Here is a 20,842-nt window from a genome sequence, read left to right on the forward strand (position 1 = left end):
TCTTCTTGGAAGGCTGTCTATAAGGTTTAGGAGTGTGTCTATGGGAATGTTTGACCATTCTTCCAGAAGCGCATTTGTGAGGTCAGGCAGTAATGTTGGACGAGAAGGCCTGGCTTGCAGTCTCTGCTCTAATTCAACCCAAAAGTGTTCTATCGGGTTGAGGTCAGGATTCTGTGCAGGCCAGTCATGTTCCTCCACCCCAAACTCGCTCATTCATGTCTTTATGGGCCTTGCTTTGTGCACTGGTACACAGTCATGTTGGAACAGGAAGGGGCCATCTCCAAACTGTTCCCACAAAGTTGGGAACATGAAATTGTCCAAAATGTCTTGGTATGCTGACCCCTTAAGAGTTCCCTTCACTGGAATTAAGGGGCCAAGCCCAACCCCTGAAAAACAACCCCACACCATAATCCCCCCTCCACCAAATGATTTGGACCAGTGCACAAAGCAAGGTCTTCAGCATGTCTTCAGTCTATGACCATGCCCTCTAGTATGTCCCCAGTCTCTGATCATCTCCTGTAGTATGTCTTCAGTCTCTGACTATTTTCTATCATATGTCCCCAATCTCTGACTATCTCCTTAAGCATGTCTTTAGTTTCTGGCTATCTTTTGTGTTATGCCCCCAATCTCTGGCTATCTTTTGTCATATGTCTCCAGTCTCTGACTTTCTCCTTTACCACCGCTTTAGTCTTTGACTGTTTTTATGTAGCATGTCCCCAATCTCCTGTAATATGACTCCAGTTTCTAACCTTTTCTTGTAGCATGCCCCTAGTTTCTGACCATCTCCTGTATTACAGCCACGGTCAAAAGCTTTGAGAATGACACAAATATTAATTTTCACACAGTCTGCTGCCTCAGTTTTTATGATGGGAATTTGCATATATTCCAGAATGTTATGAAGATTGATCGGATGAATTGCAATTAATTGCAAAGTCTGTCTTTGCCATGAAAATCAACTTAATCCCATGAAAAAAACATTTCCACTGCACTTGTGAAGATGGCTATAGGGAGCTCAAAAAAGTCCAGCAAGTGCCAGGACCGCATCCTACAGTTGACTCAGCTGCGGGATCGGGGAGCCACCAGTGCAGAGCTTACTCAGGAATGGCAGCAGGCAGGTGTGAGTGCATCTGCATGCCCAGTGAGGGGAAGACTTTTGCAGGATGGCCTGGTGTCAAGAAGGGCAGCAAAGAAGACACTTTTCTCCAGGAAAAACACTGGGGACAGACTGATATTCTGCAAAAGGTACAGGGATTGGACTGCAGAGGACTGGGGTAAAGTCATTTTCTCTGGTGAATCCCCTTCCGATTGTTTGGGGCGTCCGGAAAAAACCTTGTCTGGAGAAGAAAAGGTGAGCGCTACCATCAGTCCTGTGTCATGTCAACAGTAAAGCATCCTGAGACCATTCATGTGTGGGGTTGCTTCTCAGCCAAGGGAGTGGGCTCACTCACAATTTTGCCTAAGAACACAACCATGAATAAAGAATGGTACAAAAATCCCCTCAGAGAGCAACTTCTCCCAACCATCCAAGAACAGTTTGGTGACGAACAATGTCTTTTCCAGCATAATGGAGCACCTTGCCATAAGGCAAAAGTGATAACTAAGTGGCTTGGGAAACAAAACATTGAAATTTTGGGTCCATGGCCAGGAAACTCCCCAGACCATAATCCCATTGAGAACTTGTGGTCAATCCTTAAGAGGCGGGCAAACAAAAAAAAAACCCCACATATTCTGACAAACTCCAAGCACTGATTATGGAAGAATGGGTTGCCGTCAGTCAGGAATAGGGATGAGCTTCGAGTTCGAGTCGAACTCATGTTCGACTCGAACATTGGCTGTTCGCAAGTTCACCGAACAGCGAACAATTTGGGGTGTTCGCGGCAAATTCGAATGCTGCGGAACACCCTTTAAAAGTCTATGGGAGAAATCAAAAGTGCTAATTTTAAAGGCTAATATGCAAGTTATTGTCATAAAAAGTGTTTGGGGACCTGGGTCCTGCCCCAGGGGACATGGATCAATGCAAAAAAAAGTTTTAAAAACGGCCGTTTTTTCAGGAGCAGTGATTTTAATAATACTTAAAGTCAATCAATAAAAGTGTAATATCCCTTTAAATTTCGTACCTGGGGGGTGTCTATAGTGTGCCTGTAAAGGGGCGCATGTTTCCTGTGTTTAGAACAGTCTGACAGCAAAATGACATTTTGAAGGAAAAAACTCATTTAAAACTACCCGCGGCTATTGCATTGCCGACAATACACATAGAAGTTCATTGATAAAAACGGCATGGGAATTCCCCAAAGGGGAACCCCGAACCAAAATTAAAAAAAAAAAATGACGTGGGGGTCCCCCTAAATTCCATACCAGGCCCTTCAGGTCTGGTATGGATATTAAGGGGAACCCCGGCCAAAATTAAAAAAAAAAAATGACGTGGGGTTCCCCCTAAATTCCATACCAGACCCTTCAGGTCTGGTATGGATTTTAAGGGGAACCCCGCGCCAAAAAAAAAAAAAAAAACGGCGTGGGGTCCCCCCAAAAATCCATACCAGACCCTTATCCGAGCACGCAACCTGGCAGGCCGCAGGAAAAGAGGGGGGGACAAGAGTGCGGCCCCCCCTCCCTCCTGAACCGTACCAGGCCACATGCCCTCAACATTGGGAGGGTGCTTTGGGGTAGCCCCCCAAAACACCTTGTCCCCATGTTGATGAGGACAAGGGCCTCATCCCCACAACCCTGGCCGGTGGTTGTGGGGGTCTGCGGGCGGGGGGCTTATCGGAATCTGGAAGCCCCCTTTAACAAGGTGACCCCCAGATCCCGGCCCCCCCCCCTGTGTGAAATGGTAAGGGGGTACATAAGTACCCCTACCATTTCACGAAAAAAGTGTCAAAAATGTTAAAAATGACAAGAGACAGTTTTTGACAATTCCTTTATTTAAATGCTTCTTCTTTCTTCTATCTTGCTTCATCTTCTGGTTCTTCTGGCTCTTCTGGTTCTTCTGGTTCTTCCTCCGGCGTTCTCGTCCAGCATCTCCTCCGCGGCGTCTTCTGTCTTCTTCTCCTCGGGCCGCTCCGCACCCATGGCATGGGGGGGAGGCTCCCGCTCTTCTCTTCTTCTCTTCTTCTTTTCTTCTTTTCTTCTTTTCTTCTCTTCTTCTCTTCTTCTTCATTTTCTTCTCCGGGCCGCTCCGCAATCCATGCTGACATGGAGGGAGGCTCCCGCTGTGTGACGAAGCTCCTCGTCTGACAGTTCTTAAATAACGGGGGGGCGGGGCCAACCCGGTGACCCCGCCCCCCTCTGACGCACGGTGACTTGACGGGACTTCCCTGTGGCATTCCCCGTGACGTCACAGGGAAGTCCCGTCAAGTCACCGTGCGTCAGAGGGGGGCGGGGTCACCGGGTGGCCCCGCCCCCCCCGTTATTTAAGAACTGTCAGACGAGGAGCGCCGTCACACAGCGGGAGCCTCCCTTCATGTCAGCATGGATTGCGGAGCGGCCCGGAGAAAAAAATAAAGAAGAAGAGAAGAAGAGAAGAAAAGAAGAAAAGAAGAAAAGAAGAAGAGAAGAAGAGAAGAGCGGGAGCCTCCCCCCCATGCCATGGGTGCGGAGCGGCCCGAGGAGAAGAAGACAGAAGACGCCGCGGAGGAGATGCTGGACGAGAACGCCGGAGGAAGAACCAGAAGAACCAGAAGAGCCAGAAGAACCAGAAGATGAAGCAAGATAGAAGAAAGAAGAAGCATTTAAATAAAGGAATTGTCAAAAACTGTCTCTTGTCATTTTTAACATTTTTGACACTTTTTTCGTGAAATGGTAGGGGTACTTATGTACCCCCTTACCATTTCACACAGGGGGGGGGCCGGGATCTGGGGGTCACCTTGTTAAAGGGGGCTTCCAGATTCCGATAAGCCCCCCGCCCGCAGACCCCCACAACCACCGGCCAGGGTTGTGGGGATGAGGCCCTTGTCCTCATCAACATGGGGACAAGGTGTTTTGGGGGGCTACCCCAAAGCACCCTCCCAATGTTGAGGGCATGTGGCCTGGTACGGTTCAGGAGGGAGGGGGGGCCGCACTCTTGTCCCCCCCTCTTTTCCTGCGGCCTGCCAGGTTGCGTGCTCGGATAAGGGTCTGGTATGGATTTTTGGGGGGACCCCACGCCGTTTTTTTTTTTTTTTTTGGCGCGGGGTTCCCCTTAAAATCCATACCAGACCTGAAGGGTCTGGTATGGAATTTAGGGGGAACCCCACGTCATTTTTTTTTTTTAATTTTGGCCGGGGTTCCCCTTAATATCCATACCAGACCTGAAGGGCCTGGTATGGAATTTAGGGGGACCCCCACGTCATTTTTTTTTTTTAAGTTTGGTTCGGGGTTCCCCTTTGGGGAATTCCCATGCCGTTTTTATCAATGAACTTCTATGTGTATTGTCGGCAATGCAATAGCCGCGAGTAGTTTTAAATGAGTTTTTTCCTTCAAAATGTCATTTTGCTGTCAGACTGTTCTAAACACAGGAAACATGCGCCCCTTTACAGGCACACTATAGACACCCCCCAGGTACGAAATTTAAAGGGATATTACACTTTTATTGTTTGACTTTAAGCATTATTAAAATCACTGCTCCTGAAAAAACGGCCGTTTTTAAAACTTTTTTTTGCATCGATCCATGTCCCCTGGGGCAGGACCCAGGTCCCCAAACACTTTTTATGACAATAACTTGCATATAAGCCTTGAAAATTAGCACTTTTGATTATTCATGTTCGTGTCCCATAGACTTTAACGGTGTTCGCATGTTCGAACGAACTTTTTTCCTGTTCGCATGTTCTGGTGCGAACCGAACAGGGGGGTGTTCGGCTCATCCCTAGTCAGGAAGTGGCGAAGAAGTTGATTGACAGCATTCCAGGGCAAATTGCAGAGGTCTTGAAAAAGAATGGTCAACACTGCAAATATCGACTCTCTGCATAAATTTAATGTAATTGTCAATAAAAGCCTTTGACACTTATGAAATGCTTGTAATTGAACTTCAATATATCATAGTAACATCTGACATAAAGATCTAAAAACACTGAAGCAGGAGACTTTGTGAAAATTAATATTTGTGTCATTCTCAAAATTTTTGGCCACGGCTGTATTTGTCTTTGCAATCTCTTACAATCTCCTGTCTTATGCACCCCTCATACTTGGACACTTGCTCCATTTTTTTTTTTTTTACAAAATGTAGTCAGAGAATGACTTTAAAACAGACCTGTTGCTTTGTCCTGCACTGAAAAGCATGGGTTTGCTTCAAGCGCAATATGAAACTCTTGGGTTCTCAACCAACTCCTTCTAACAATCTAACTCCATCGGCCAAAAATAGCTTTATTCCCCAGCACCAGTCAAATAATGTTGCTGTCATTGTGCCGTTCCCAACACAAATAATTACAAATGAATAACAATTATTAAATGAACAGTGGTTTGGCTGCAAGGGGAAAGAGTGACATTTTAAAATGCAAAAGATTGATCAGGATAATTAATTTGCTTATGATGCACTTCCCCTGGTCCTTACTCATTGACCTTTAAGTCAAACCATTAGGTAATAGCTGCTAGCCTGAAAAGCTTGAATTCAAATTACACAGTGAAATCATTTCAAAGACCGACATTTTAATGAGACAATGGCAACAGATTCACGTTTAAAGGTTTATAACAAATTACTCATGCAAACAGAACCACGTTTACAAAGGAAACCTATGCAATTGTTATTATTAATGCTAAATAGAAATATATCACTCATGAATTCACTGCACGGTTATGCACTTTGGGTAAATGTTAGGGAATAATTAACATTTATGATGGAAGAAGACTCAAGGATAATGGCATTTTACTTAATAAACAATTAAAATGAAAGGCAGGCGTCAGAATACTTTTCTTTTCAAAGAACTTTTTTTTCTTCCAGTTTTCAACAAAGGAAGTCTGTCATATATTTGATACTGGATGGAGCAATAATGATGGTATATCAAACAAAAGATAGAAATCCTTTGAACAATGAGAGGCCAAGGTAAGGATTTGAATGTTCGAAAAAAGGAGTATAGGGACAGTTAAAGTGTTACTAAACCCACAACAGTAAAATCAGTATTTATATGGGTAAAGCATGCTGTGGAACCTGTGTGTAAAGAGGCTGTTTGAACATGTCTTCTCTAAACCTCCCCTTCTTCCATAGGTCCCCAAACTATCTCCTGATAGTACAGAGCCTTGGGGACACTCTGCGCATCTTAAAATTGGTGCTTATTGCTAGAAATTTTTTTGTATCTTCGGAGGGTGCATGTGATCAGCAGACCAATCAGCACTGCCCAGACAGAGGGTCAGGGGTCCTGCAGTCTCATAGGACAGTCAGAAGAGAATGAAAACTCCTCCTACAAGCTTTAACCAGACACTGATAAAAGTCATAAGACTGCTATATACTGCTGATGAGAAAAGGTATTTAGCAGTTTATATTTACTAAAATAATTGTATTTCTATGTTCCGTGTCCTGTGGGAGACCAGATATAGTGAATGCAGAGCCCTGGGTTTAGTAACACTTTAAAGCCTGGCTCTGGGAAACCTAAAAATGACCCCTTGCAGTGGGGCTATGCCTACCCCTTTACTTGATTGTTTAGATCTAGGGAACTTGTTAAAGAAAATTTATTTACCTGATCCTCTAATCCCCTGTTATGCCAGACTGTCCTTTACCCTACACTCCAGCGATCTAAGGTTCTGAGGTTGTTAAAATGAATGCAGGATCTATAGCCCTAAACTGGACGTGATGATGCCCAGAGACTGTCCACTCCTGGAGCGTTGGAGAACATCATCTGCAAAGGGAGAGGAGGATAAGGTAAGTAATAGCACTTCTCCTCTCCCCAAGACTAAACAAGCAATTAACCCTTGCCATGCAGGCACAGCCACAACTGCAAGGGATAATGTTCATGTTTCCCAAGGTTGGGTTTTAGAGAGTTGGACCAGTCAAACCTGATATTTCACTTATACATTGAGCCTTGCCAGCTGGGCCTGTCTCTGGGTTTTTATGAATGCTTCAACTAGGAGACCTACCTGCCCCAGTTCCCATCTCTTTTCCTGTCTACGTGGGAATTCAGGTTGTTCCCACCCACCTTCATGTGATCCAACTCCTCCTGCTATATTGTCTATGGTGTCAATGCTCAATCACTCTTCTGGTGCTACCATCCAGCAATCTGCTTAATTCCACCAAAGCAAATCCTCTGGTCAGGCAGTATAAGCTTCAAGCTCCAGCTTTGGGCTTGTCTTTCTCAACCATATCTGGTAGGTCAGAAATAGCAGCACATATGTCCTCCCCAAGCAGAGCCTGGGAGGTAAGAGAACTTGCAGGATGCAATCCCAAATATTTAAATCCTTCCTCAGCATGCACCAGTGGCAATACACCTCCTAGTGATTGGCCAAAGAGAAATAAATATTCATAAGCCAGGTTATTAGATCTTCTTACACTATTTTTGGTGTAATAGGTTTTAAATATCTCATGAGTTAGGGCTTATACATACCAGTTCTGTTGAGCTGTGTTGATCAGCACTAATCAACCCAGTCTCAATGCAAGGACACAGAGAAACATTTTTTTCTATGTGCCCTTTTCACATCATACAGGTGGATTGACGGGGTGATGTCCACGATGGATAGAGAGCCATCTACAGAGTACAGGACCACTGAGACTTACAAATTGTCCAAAGACTCTGCCACTATGGACTTTATCCTATGCAGGTATGCTGGGGCAGCCATTAAGCCTGAGTTATGGATAAGGGATGTTAGGGAGAGTATGTGCACTTTGTTCTGTACGCTGCAAATTTCTGATAATATTTTTGAAACTTTGTCCTTGCCTGGTCTGAAGTTACTAAAGGGGTGTAATGCAAGTAACTGGCACAAATAGTTCACAGTTGGGTTATTTGAGACACATTGGGGTATGAAAACAGTAGTTATTACTGTGCGAAGATACAAGTGGTTACCTATGGCAACAAAGGTTTCACATACAGCCTGTCGTAAGTGTGTACACTTGACAGGTGATATAGCCTTTTGCAGGAGGGGTAGTTGTCAGCACTCTCTCTGTGATTATTCCATCTCCCATAGCAACAGACGCATATCTGAACCACAGAGGTCCTCCTCAGCTTGTGCCCATGTACAGAAGAGGAAGTGTTAAGTGAGTGCGCAAATGGAGCCCGTGTTAGGTGCACAATGGGGTTCCATACCGGTACTGTGAGTGAGGAAGCTGTGATACGCTGGACGGGTGGAGAGGGCATTTGCTCAGTGTTTCCCTCCTAGTGGTATCAGTGACCGTGGTAGTGTACATTAACAGCAGGGCAGACAAATAGTGTTCAGTCATCTGTTCACGTAAATGTACCCCTTGTGTAAGATCTTCACCTTGTTCAAGGTGCCTAGCATAGCCCAGAAGAACCCACTCTGGGGTAGGCCTGCATGTGACCTATAGTTAGCACTCAACGAGGAGAGTAAAATGGAGGGAATGTCACCAGCCCTACCCCCTACAGACAGGTTGAAAAATGTACACAGTTAGCCATTAAGCAGCCAGCCCAGGCTTGGCAAGGGGTTAGAGAGAGGTAAAGAAGGAAGCGCCACCTGAGTGTAGTATTAACAAATAATGTTTAATTACACCAGGTAAAAACACACTTACAGGATAAAAACATATAAAAGGCTCATCTGTATAGGTATGTGGTCCTCGGTGTTCCCTCTGATCCTGTGATGGTGACGCTGCAGGGATGCTGGGCTGCAGAAGGTGGATTACCAGCCGGGAGCTCCTTCTGTGGCCATCAGGAAGAGACTAGGGGACGGCGTGGAGCGCACATGGAGCACATGAGGCCTATTGAAGGAGCAATGGCTCCGAGCACGTAGCCTTCTCTCAACCTCCCTGCAAGCCCTCCTCCCTGGATGATCCCTCCCCTGGATACCGAACCCGGAAGTGGACGGACGACCTGTGACATCAAGCACGCTCCACGTGCGCTCCACGCCGGCCCCTAGTCTCTTCCTGATGGCCACAGAAGGAGCTCCCGGCTGGTAATCCACCTTCTGCAGCCCAGGATCCCTGCAGCGTCACCACCACAGAGGGAACACCGAGGACCACATACCTATACAGATGAGCCTTTTATATGTTTTTATCTTGTAAGTGTGTTTTACCTGGTGTCATTAAACATCATTTGTTAATACTACACTCAGGTGGCGCTTCCTTCTCTACCCCTCTCTCATCCATCACACAGCCAGCTCTCTGGACAGCAGCCGCCTAGCCTACCAGCCTACTTTAACCATTACATTACCGGTTACTACTTAACCCTTGAACTTCCAGCCTGTCCCCTATGGACTAAGTTGCTCAGCCCTTTATATCTCCTGTTATATATGGACTTGTGTGTTTGCGCTTACAGTTACCAATACTCTGTTTGGCAAGGGGTTAAATGTTTCTATCCCAGTTCCCAGGCTTTTGGTCTTACGCAGCCCATCTGCGCTATAAAAAGGGTGATGGCTGAGGTCCAAAAAAAAAAAGGCGTGTTGTGGTGGGTTTCGGAGTGACAGCATCACCTGTGAGCCCGGCCAGTGGTGTTATTGAAGAACCAGGCTTTGCTGAGAACATCCAAGCCATGGACAATGCTGTAATGGACTCTCTCCTCATGGAGGTATGCCTGCATTATCTTATTTAGGTTTAGGGACAGGACGTTGTTCATATCAATCATGATTGCCCACTTAGGCTCTGAGGAAGGAGGTTCTCCCCTGAAATACGTCAGCCATCGCTATATCCACTTAACATCAGGTCATGACTTGTCGATGTTCAGCTGCGAACCTATAACTTTGCTAAATGCCTGTTATCCATGCTTGTTTGTGAGTATACACGTTTGCCGTTTTATGCTTTAATAAAGCTTTACCAGTGGTAATGCACTAGGTCGGTGCGCCCTCCTTTTTTTTATTTTTTATTTTTATGGAGATCTATGCCTTGGTCACGAGGTACAGGAGGGGAACAGTTAAGTGAGAGCTTGCATAGGGTCCATGCTTGGTGCTTGGTAAGACCCTATTCTGTCACTGGGAGAGAGGTAACAAAGGTACACTAGACTGGTGAAGTGGGTGCAGGCTCAGTCAGCAATTCCCTCCTAATGCAAACATACAAGTTACAGTGTGTAGTGATATGGGACAAATTGCTTTTCAGAGGTACTCTGCAGTTTATTACTGTACCCCGGTAAGGCTCATCTCTAAGTCAGGGAACTGCCTTAATGTTAGGTTTTTCACATGACCGCAATCTCTACATGGTCCCAGGCATTGATGAGCGTGCTCTGCACGAGAGGTACCCCACATGCTCAAGCACAGATGACCCCGCACAGCATGTCCAATAGTTTTGCATAGAGCAGCCCCAATCCTCTTCCTTTGGGGTCCTGCACCTGCACTCTTGGCTCCACCTCCTTGGTGAGCTCCCCAATAGGAAGCCAATTCCTATGGGGGCACTTGTGTAGGCTTGATATCGAGCTCTGCTGCCTGCATCTATAGACACAGACAGCGCGACTTGCCCGCCCCCGCTACCTCATCATAGGATTTTAATGACAACAGCAGGAGCCAATTGCTCCTGTTGCTATCAATCTGCCCTGTGAAGAGGGAGAGAGTGGAGAGAGACACTGCTAACAGGTACAGCGCTGGATCGAGATCAGGCTAAGGTACAGTGCCTTGAAAAAGTATTCATACCTCTTAAAATTTTCCACATTTTTACAACCAAAAACGTACATGTATTTTATTGGGATTTTATGTAATAGACCAACACAAAGTGGCACATAATTGCTGGCCATAGATGCATCAGCTGTAGCCCCTGATTGGCGTATTCTGACAGCAGAGAGTCCCACTGTCAGAATAGCATGTCACAATGGGGGAGATTCCTTCATCTATCTTGCTTCTGTGGATAGAGTAATCCCCAGGGGGCTGAACGAAAATAAAAAAATAACCCATCTATTGCCAGCTTTAGTCTTCCACTGCCCCAAAGAACCTTAATTCTGTGTGGGGCACACAACTCTTTTGAAAAATGCAGGGCATCTGCATCTAGTTCATGATGTCAATGGTGACTTGCAGATTGTTCACCATGCAGGAGCTGCAAACTGCGATTCTGAGGACGTCACACTGATGACGAAACGCGTCAAGATGGGACGCTCCTCAAGTGTAGGTGGAACGCACGCTGATACCAAGCGGGTCCTTGCTTCCACTACACAGTGCCAATGCCTGCATTGTTGGGATTTTAAGCATTTTTTGTTTGTTAACCTACTACAGGAGTTTTTAACTACTCACTAATTTTTTTTTTCTCTGCCACTAAATCCTAAACCTAGAACCATTGACCACTACAAGGATAGGACATTGGAAAGCGGTCGGAGGATATATTCTGTTCATGGGGACCACCCAAGCCATATTTGACTTTTTTTAATATATGACAAATAGGGTCAACAGCATCCGGTGAGTGAGGATCTTCACTCCACTTTTTCATGTGGTGGTTGGGTTTACACAGAGTGAGTGCTATTTATTGCGGACATTAAAAGGCACAAGTCTGCATGTTGAGAAGACTTTATATATTGGATGTCACTCAAACATATTGGGGTTAAGCACTTTATTATCACTATTTGGACTTTTATTGCAGTTTTTATTTTATAAGTTGTTTTGTGTTGGATTATTTAAATATAAGTTACATTCCTAATATTCACATAGACAAGCACTGTTTATGCACAAAGAACACCCACGCTTGTGGATTATATAGTTTTGATTATGGCATGCACCTGGAGATCTCCTCAGGAGCAAGATCCTTCTGGTCCATTAGGCTCCCAATGTAACCTCTGCAGTCTGTTGAAGCTGACTGAGTGCACAATGTGCTCGATTAACTTCTACCCTGGCCAGAGAGGCTGGGGTTTGAGAGCTCTGAAACTGGAAGCGCCCAGAGGCGAGCACTTCCGGGTTCATACTCCGCAAGGGAGATCATTGCTGACTTTCTGCTGCTCTTCATCCTGAAACCTGCTTTGGAGGTTCTGATTGATGGGACAGATAAGGAGGGACAGATAAGCCCAGGACAAGTGATTGGGCAGCTTTAAAGCCACTCATTTTGCTTATACTACATAGCTGGTAGCAGTAGCGGCTGGTGTTTTTTCTTGGGGGGGTGGCAAACAACAACCCCCCCGGTCGGCCAGCTGCACCCTCCCACCCACTCTAGGTAGGGCGGTCATTGGCCAGGTCACCCGCACCCCCACCCCCCTCGGTCGGTCATCAGGCACATACCTCATCTAGATTGCGGGTGGGGCAGAAGGTGTCGGGCTCCTATGGGCGGCGGACAGGTTTCGGGATTCTATGGGCAGCGGCTCCCGTGTCCGCCCCTCCTCTTCTGCATCACGGTGGCTTCCGCTGTGCTTCCCCTCCCTCCTCCTCCTAGGCATCCAATAGGATCGCCTGTCCTTTCAGCCAATTGGGTGACGGGTGCTTCCTGATTGGCTGGGAGGAGGATCAGTGTGGCGACAACTGGGTGGGCTCAGAGCGCAGTGCTCTGCACCCCAAGCCCACCCTTTTTTCAAGCCTATTAGAGCCTCTGGCTCTAATCATGTGCTTAAACCCCCCCCCATTGGAATCCATGGTCTAGCGCCCTGAATGTAGATCAGGGGACCGGACTCATGGATGGGGGGGCAACAACCGGGCGCCCCTAATGGACGGGCCGCCGCTGGCTGGCAGCCATAAGTGAAAGAATAAATAGACTCCTGCTAGCTATAGAAACCAGGACTTGGTTTAACATGCCAGAGCTACCACTGATGTAATTAGCAGCAGAAAATGGGTTTTTGCTTATATAGTACATATTTTAAAAAGCAAAAAAAAAAAAGGAATTTGGAGATTTGGAGGTGTCTTGGATCAATAATTGGTGCTTTTTTTGAGTTACGAATATATATTTGAATAGAATATTTTCTTTTTTAAAACCAAAGTTTAGTGTCACTTTAAATCTTTGAACTGAAATTCTTGTTTTTGTCCTATATATTACATTTCAGGTGCAAAGTATGCATATTCAATAACTGCAAGACGAGTCACAAAATAGATAGTATAGTAGTTGTTAGCACTGCCAGTGTCAGAGATAGCAAGAGTTGTACATCTGAGACGTATAATTACACAAGAACGAACATTTATTTTGCTTCCGAGACTCTGAAATATGCAGATTATGCTGCCTGATTCTGCTGAAAGCACATTTGTGGGTCAGTGCATTTTTCCGAGCACAGCCTAGTTTAACTTTAATTGAGATGTGATTTTAGTGCCTCGGATAAGTGCAAAGTTATGTACACTTCGAAAGCATTGCAAAACTTTATTTATGTTGCTTTAAATCAGCATTTACAGAACCAAGTTTAGCAAGGAAAGAAATATACTGTATATAGTAAATTCTGGCACTGGGACATTAACGGTGATATTGTGTTCCTCAGGAAGGGTTAGTGTTGGTTGTTACAGGGTGGGTAATGTAGAGGTTACTAGGAGGTCTAGGACCTGTATTTTATGGGCTTTTGTTCATGCCGGAACTGCTTTTTTCTTTATAACAAATGGATGGAAATGCAAAAGGAAATTGAAGCATGTAGATACCTGTAAGTGGGTTGAAATTATGGCAGTTAGGTGCTGCTCTGGATGGGAGAATAGTTGAAGTGATTGTAAAGTCTTTTTTTTTTTTCTAAAAATAATAAACATGTCATACTTACCTCCTTTGTGCGGTGGATTTACACAGAGCAGCCTGGATCCTCCTCTTCTCAGGTCCCTCTTCGGCTCTCCTGGCCCCTCCCTCCCGTTCAGTGCCCCCACAGCAAGCAACTTGCTATGGGGGCACCCGAGCCGAGTCACAGCTCCGTGTGTCTATTCAGACATGGAGCCTGATTCGTCCCGTCCCTGCCCCTCTCTCTCCTGATTGGCTAACTGACTTTGATTGACAGTAGTGGAAGCCAATGGCAACGCTGCTGCATCTCAGCCAATCAGGAGGAGAGTCTTGGACGGCCAAGGACATTGGACATTGCTGGAAAGAGATGGGGCTCAGGTAAGTATTAGGGGGTGCTGGGTAAACTGCTACGCACAGAAGGTGGCTCACTAAAGGCAGATTCAAGAACCCCCCTCTCCAGGTCCTTCCAGGGAACTTCCAGGGAAGAGAATTCATTTTCTCTGCCGTCACTCGCCACTGCCGAAGCATTTTCAGGCACTTTACAGAGCCACTGGCATTGAGGGATTGCCAGTGGAGGGTCTGCGTTTGCTCAATCTAGAAAGAATCCCTTTAAAGTTTTGGGATTTGGCCTGGTGATCGTTCCATGACAGACTCTGTGAAGGGCAACCTGAAGCATCGCTCTGCAGAGAACCATGGTTCTTGAAGAGTGGAGTGTGGTGGGGTGGAGGAGACAATGGACCACTTCTTGCTTCAGTGCCCCTTCAATATAGAAGTCTATAACTGGGTGGGTGGGGCTCTGCGTATCCCTTTCCTTTCCCGCTTGAGTCATGCGGAGTGGTTGTATGGGGCCTTTGAGACACATCGGGATTTTGATTATGAGTCACTTTTTCTAGTTAGCTTAGTAGTCTGTTTCTTCACGTGGAATGCACGGTGTCAGGTTTCTATTCGGAAAAAAGTCCTTCCTGTCGAGGTTGTGGTGCACGACATTCTGGGTAAGGTTGGGAAGATTCGGGGTCTTGAGAAGGACAGGTGGCGGCCGGGGGCCTGGACAAAGGCATGGAGGAAAGTCAGGTCCCCGTAGCTGCTGTTTGTCAGTCTCTGGGTGTGCGGCTTTCTTTCTGTACTTTCACGTCCCCTAGATTTTTATATAAGATTGTATTTTGGAAAAAAAGCTGCATGCATAGGTTACATGTGTAATAGTTTCTTAGCCTGAGGCTGTGTTAAGGTGGAGGTTAGGGCTTTGGTTAGGTTGGTATATTTAGTTTTCTTTATCTTTTTGCTATGCTGATGTAAGCTATTTTTGTTTATATATTTTTATTTATTTTGTATATATGTAAATATGTTTTTATTATGTTTGTAAGATTTTTAATAAACAAAAATTTACACACAGAAGTTTTTTAATCTTAATGCATAGATTGCATTAAGATAAAAAACCTTCTGACTTTACAATCCATTTTAATGTCTTTCCCTGTTCTTTGGTTTTGGCAGGTTTTCTTTGGGTCTGACCAACTGATCCTGAGCTATAAGAGAGGGACAGTGGTCCAAAGAAGAGAGCCCCAGAGCAGAAAGCCCAAAGGGAGAGAATTGGTGAGCTGCACTCATGAGAAGTGAAGGAATGTTGCCTGCTAGACATGTGTATTCGTTATCGTCCGAATGCATTTTTCATCCGAATTTCAGGGATTCTCTTGTTCATTTTAACAAAACGTTAACGAACGCACAGAATCCGAAATCCGAAAGATCCAAAATAAAAAAATGTTTTTTTTTTTTATCCATTATATTTTCCTATCGTTGCAACAACAGTTCGATATAGATAGATAGGAGATTCGACATGACGGTGACAATAGCGATCTGTGTCTATCGAACCTGTGGTCGAATGTGCCTAACCTAACTCTGTTAGTCCAAGATTATTTGACATAGAGAGAAAAGATTCGACATTATAGAGATAATAGTAAAAGAGCTGTTAGTGGTCGCTGCTGGAATGGGTGGGGGAAGTAAAATGATGATGATGAATGTTATTGGCTGATTGTAACCAAAGAGGAGGAGCAGTAAAATAGCTAGAACTTAATTATACACGTACAGCCAACTTACTTTCACTTACGTTAATATCGTTCGACATGAAGATTCGACGAAGCAACTGTAAACATACGATCGCCCGCACGGACATTTACGGCCAAATGCTCCGCCCATAGGCTATAAAAGAATTCTAATGTTGTTTGACTAGTAATAATAATTCATAATTATAATTATTACTAGTCAAACAAAATTAGAATTCTACTATAGCTTGTGGGCAGAGCATTCGACTGGAAATGTGCGATCGCGACGTCGTACAGTTTAGTTGCTTCGTCAAATCTTCTTAGAACATCAGACAGACACCATAAGCCTTCAACTGACAGATTCGACCTTAATTAATTTGGATTTTCGTACGAATGCTTTTTCTAACAAAACAAAGTAAATAAAAACTTCTTTTTGGACGAAACCGAAATTCCGAAACAAAATGTTTCAGTGTGCACATGTCTATTGCCATCATGTAAAGGGTCATCAGGACCTGGGGCTCATCCCCAAAGCCAAAACGAGAGAGGTGGCGGCACTTACATTAAAACTTCATATTTATTGGAAAATGATTAAGATCATGGACACGACATGTGCAAACACAGCTCTAGGATCAATAGCAGACGCCTTTCACACCACTGTGCTTAATCATTGCTAATTGCTATAGGCACCCACACTCACCTAAAAGCACAGGACAAATGGCAACAACCAAGATTCGGACCGCACCTCAAGCGACTCCCTGTTAGGGAGGATTAGTGTTAGGATTACAGGTAGATTTAGTATTAGGGCAGAATTAGGGAACGGTAGGTTATGTGATTTTTGCTGACATTTCAGGGTGATGAAAACTTTCATTTTTACCCATGCTATATTTAAATGAATAACAAACATTTTTGGCTGTAGCTGGGCTGGGCCCCCACAGCACATGGGAGGCTGTGCGTGTTTCCTTATGAGATTGTGTAGAATTGGGTGTGTCCTTTCCCTCCACTCAGGTCTCAGATTACACTCAGCTCCCTGCTCTATGCTGTGCAGTGTGTGACATCGGAAACTACCCTTTGCCTTCTGCATCTGAGAAATGCTGTGTAAATTCTAGACTTTGAACGTCTGTAGAGGAGAGAGGGCTACATATAAATAGGTGCATTTCAGTGAGTATACATATATAAGGGTTTACAACCACTTTAAGTTTGTTCTAAGCAAACCAGCTAATCCTACTTCGTACATGCTGTTTTTTTCCAGTGATAATAGTTAGATCCTCCCACTTAGAATTCAGTTTGCAATAAAGTTGGCTAAAATCCTTACAATCTACTGTATGTGTCAGGACCTAGAACACCTACTGGTGGCACTGTGCTTCCCAGAGTGGAAGGGTGTAGTTCCAGTATCCACCAACGGGTGTCTCCCAGCAGCTAGCTGATCCCAGTGATAAGTCTCCACTAGCCATTTCCTGACCGGCTCACGTAGATATACTGCTGCAGAATGGCTCTCCTGGGTGAAACACATACTGGTACGGCTTTCCCTTTAAGAGCCACCAGAGGGCGCGCGCTGCATGGCAGGGGACCAGATGCGCGGGGCCAGTGGTGCGCGGTCACCACCGGTCGCGCGATCGTGTGCACGAGATCCAGCATGAGGATTTGTGTGTGTAAACACACAAATCCCTGTTCTGTCATGGGAGAGGAAACGTATTGTTTGTTCCTACTAAGTAGGAACAACGATATGTCTCCTCCCCCAGTCAGTCCTATCCCCATACAGCTAGAACACATCTTGGGATCACACATTTAACCCCTTGATCGCCACCTAGTGTTAACCCCTTCCCTACCAGTGACATTTACACAGTAATCAGTGCATATTTATAGCACTGATCACTGTATAAATGCCAATGGTCCCAAAAATGTGTCAAAAGTGTCCAATCTGTCCGTCACAATGTCACATTACCGCTAAAAATCGCAGATCACCGCCATTACTAGTACAAAAAATAATAAAAAAGCCATACAAATGCCATAAATCTTTCCCATAGTTTGTAGACGCTATAACTTTTGCACAAACCAATCAAATACACTTATTGCGATTTTTGTTACCAAAAATATGTAGAAGAATATATATTGGCCTAAACTGATGAAGAAATTTGTTTTTTAAAAAGATTTTTGGGGATATTTATTACAGCAAAAAGTAAAACATATTGGGGTTGATTTACTAAAGGCAAATCCACTCTGCACTACAAGTGCACTGCAAGTGCACTTGAAAGTGCACTTGGCAGTGCAGTCGCTGTAAATCTGAGAGGAAGATCTGAAATGAGGGGAAGCTCTGCTGATTTTATCATCCAATCCTGTACACGAAAAATCCTGACCATCCAATCCTGTCCCCCTCAGATCTACAGTGACTGCACTTCCAAGTTTACTTCTAGTGCAAAGTGGATTTGTCTTTAGTAAATAAACCCCTTTTTTTTTTTTCCAAATTGTCGCTCTTCTTTTGTTTATAGCGCAAAAAATAAAAATCGCAAAGGTGATCAAATACCACCAAAAGAAAGTTTTTGTAGGAAAAAAAGGACGCAAATTTAGTTTGGGTACATCATTGCATTAATGCGCAATTGTCAGTTAAAATGACGCAGTGTCGTATCACAAAAAGTGCTCTGGTCAGGAAGGGGGTAAAATCTTCCGTGGCTGAAGTGGCTAGACATGTGTAGAACAAAAAAAGTTTAGTTTCGGATAGATGTTACTAATTTTGTATTGTTATGGAATTTGTTTCATTAAAATTCAGTTTGTTTATAAATTTTGTAACGAATTCCAACTTTTTAGAATGATTAGAATTTGGATCAGTCGAAAAGCGATCGAACGATCCAAATTCTTTTTTGATGAATGGGTAGGGGTACTACCCGATACTCATTCATAAAGGGGGGGTGGGATCTGGGGGGCCCCTTGTTAAAGGGGTGTTCCAGATTCTGATAAGCCCTCTGCCGACCTCCACAACTACCAGCCAGGGTTGTGGGGATGAGGCCTTTGTCCCCATCAACATGGGGACAAGGTGCTTTGGAGCAGGGGGGGAGCAGAGCCCCCCAGCTCCAAAGCACCCGCACTCATGTTGAGGGCATGTGGTCTGGTATGTGCGGATAAGGGTCTTGTATGGATTTTGGGGGGGACCCCAAGCCGTTATTTTTTTAATTTTGGAGTTTAACATTTTTCTATTGCCAGGCAATGCCGGCATTCTTTTCTGTCAGTGACGAAGCCAGCTGACAGATGATCAGTCATGGTTGTAGTTTATAGTTTTTAGACCAATCCGAATTTTAATCATTCTGAATAGTTGGAATTCGTTAGAAAAAGAATAAACAAAACAAATTTTAATGGATTTCAACAAAATTTGTTACTATTCGTTACTATTCATGTGGAGATTTGGATACATCCGAATAACCAAAAATTTGTCTGAATTTGTATTTGGAACGAAACAAATTGCACATGTCTAGTCTTCACCCAATGTTGGCTGCTGGGAGGGTATTTCGTTCCTCTTCTACATTTCCCTCTCTCTCAAGTGTTTTGCTTTGCTGACAGGTACTGTTAGCTGTTTATCCTGTTCCTGCTCTTTATCGTGCTATTTGCCTTGTACTTATACCCTGAACCCTGTTGTCTTGTTCCTACTCCCCCTTGTTCCTGATCCCAGTTTTGGCTCGCCTTTTCTATATGTTCCTTGCATCTCCAGTTTTGACTTCCTTTTCTGTTTTTCCCTTTTGTATATATTGTATAATGTCAGTTCACTAGTTAGGCTTTCTGTTCTACTGTTAGGTATTTGGTCACTGGGTTTTTGGTTCACTTATATCTTTATGTTTACTGGTGTTTGGACGGATTTTGGTTTCACTGTAAACAAATCTTACTTTAAAGTGGAGTTCTGCCACCCCCCCCCCCCCCCCCACAGCTAAAAATTCAAGTGTTTGTTGCCCTAAAAAAAGTTGGAACCTGTTCCCTTAACGCACGTTATACAGCACAGTGCTTGTGCTGTATAATTTGGCCCCCTGTATCACCTGAAATACCTGGCTGATCCTGCCTGGCTTTACCATCCCCCCTGTAAACTGACCACGGTTTATCATGGCTACTGAGCCCTGACACCGTGGTCAGTTTACGTGCCTCCGTCATCCGCAGCTCTGCCCTCCTGTGTCTCCTGTGTCCTCCTCCCCCTCCCCTCCCTACCTGTCAGCTCCATCCACGATCCTCCCCTCCTGCTGCTCTCATATTATACTATGATCACGCCATCCCCTCTGTTATATAACGACATGTGTCCCTGTGCTGTATAAAAAAATGCAGATTATACCTTATCTCAGAGCGTCTCCTGGCGCTCATGTGACTCCTCGGCTCCTTCTTCTCCCCTCTTCCCCAGCTGACGTCAGTGGGAGATCTCGGCCCTGTCCACTATACCTTACAGCTGGGCAGATGTCAGGGCTGGGCTCAGCCCTTCCTTCTCTGAACTGGCTGCTCAGCTGTCGGCTAATTGCCAGCTCCTATCTCTCCACAGGTACTCAGCTGTTGATGATATCCTGCTCATCAGTCCTGCCTACTTAAGCCGTCCAGCCCAGTGGATCTCTGCCTTCACCTTAGTCAACATCACAGAGACGCTCTCCTGCATTCCTGTTAAAAGACTTGCTTGTCTGACATCCCTTCCTGCTCCAGATCCTGCTTGCTGTTTACTACGCTCATTTCCGGCTCCCTGATGTTTGGCTTGTCTGACTATCTGTTCCAGTTCATGAACTCTGGCTATGTTTTGACTACGTTCGTTCTATTTACTTTTATTATTAAACAAGTGTGATTTAACTGTACTTCTGTCTCGGTCTGATTTTATGGTTTCTGACAGCGGAGGAGTCACGTGAGGTGAGTGCCAGGAGACGCTCTGAGATAAGGTATAATCAACATTTTATGCAGCACAGGCACAGGGACACATAGCGTTACTGTATATAACAGAGGGGACGGCATGACCATAGTATAGTAGGTTAATAACCACTTTAAAAGTCAGCAGCTACACATACTACAGCTGCGGACTTTTAATATTAGAACACTTACCTGTCATGGAATCCAGCGATCTCGGCACCCCAGCCAATGTTTCCATTGGCTCTCTTGTGCTGCTGCCCCCATTTGTGGTAAGGGAAACCGGCTTCCCTATTGTACATGCGTGAAGTGCTCTGCA

This window comes from Aquarana catesbeiana, linkage group LG05 (assembly GCF_042186555.1).
Source record: "Aquarana catesbeiana isolate 2022-GZ linkage group LG05, ASM4218655v1, whole genome shotgun sequence".
NCBI classification, from domain to species: domain Eukaryota; kingdom Metazoa; phylum Chordata; class Amphibia; order Anura; family Ranidae; genus Aquarana; species Aquarana catesbeiana.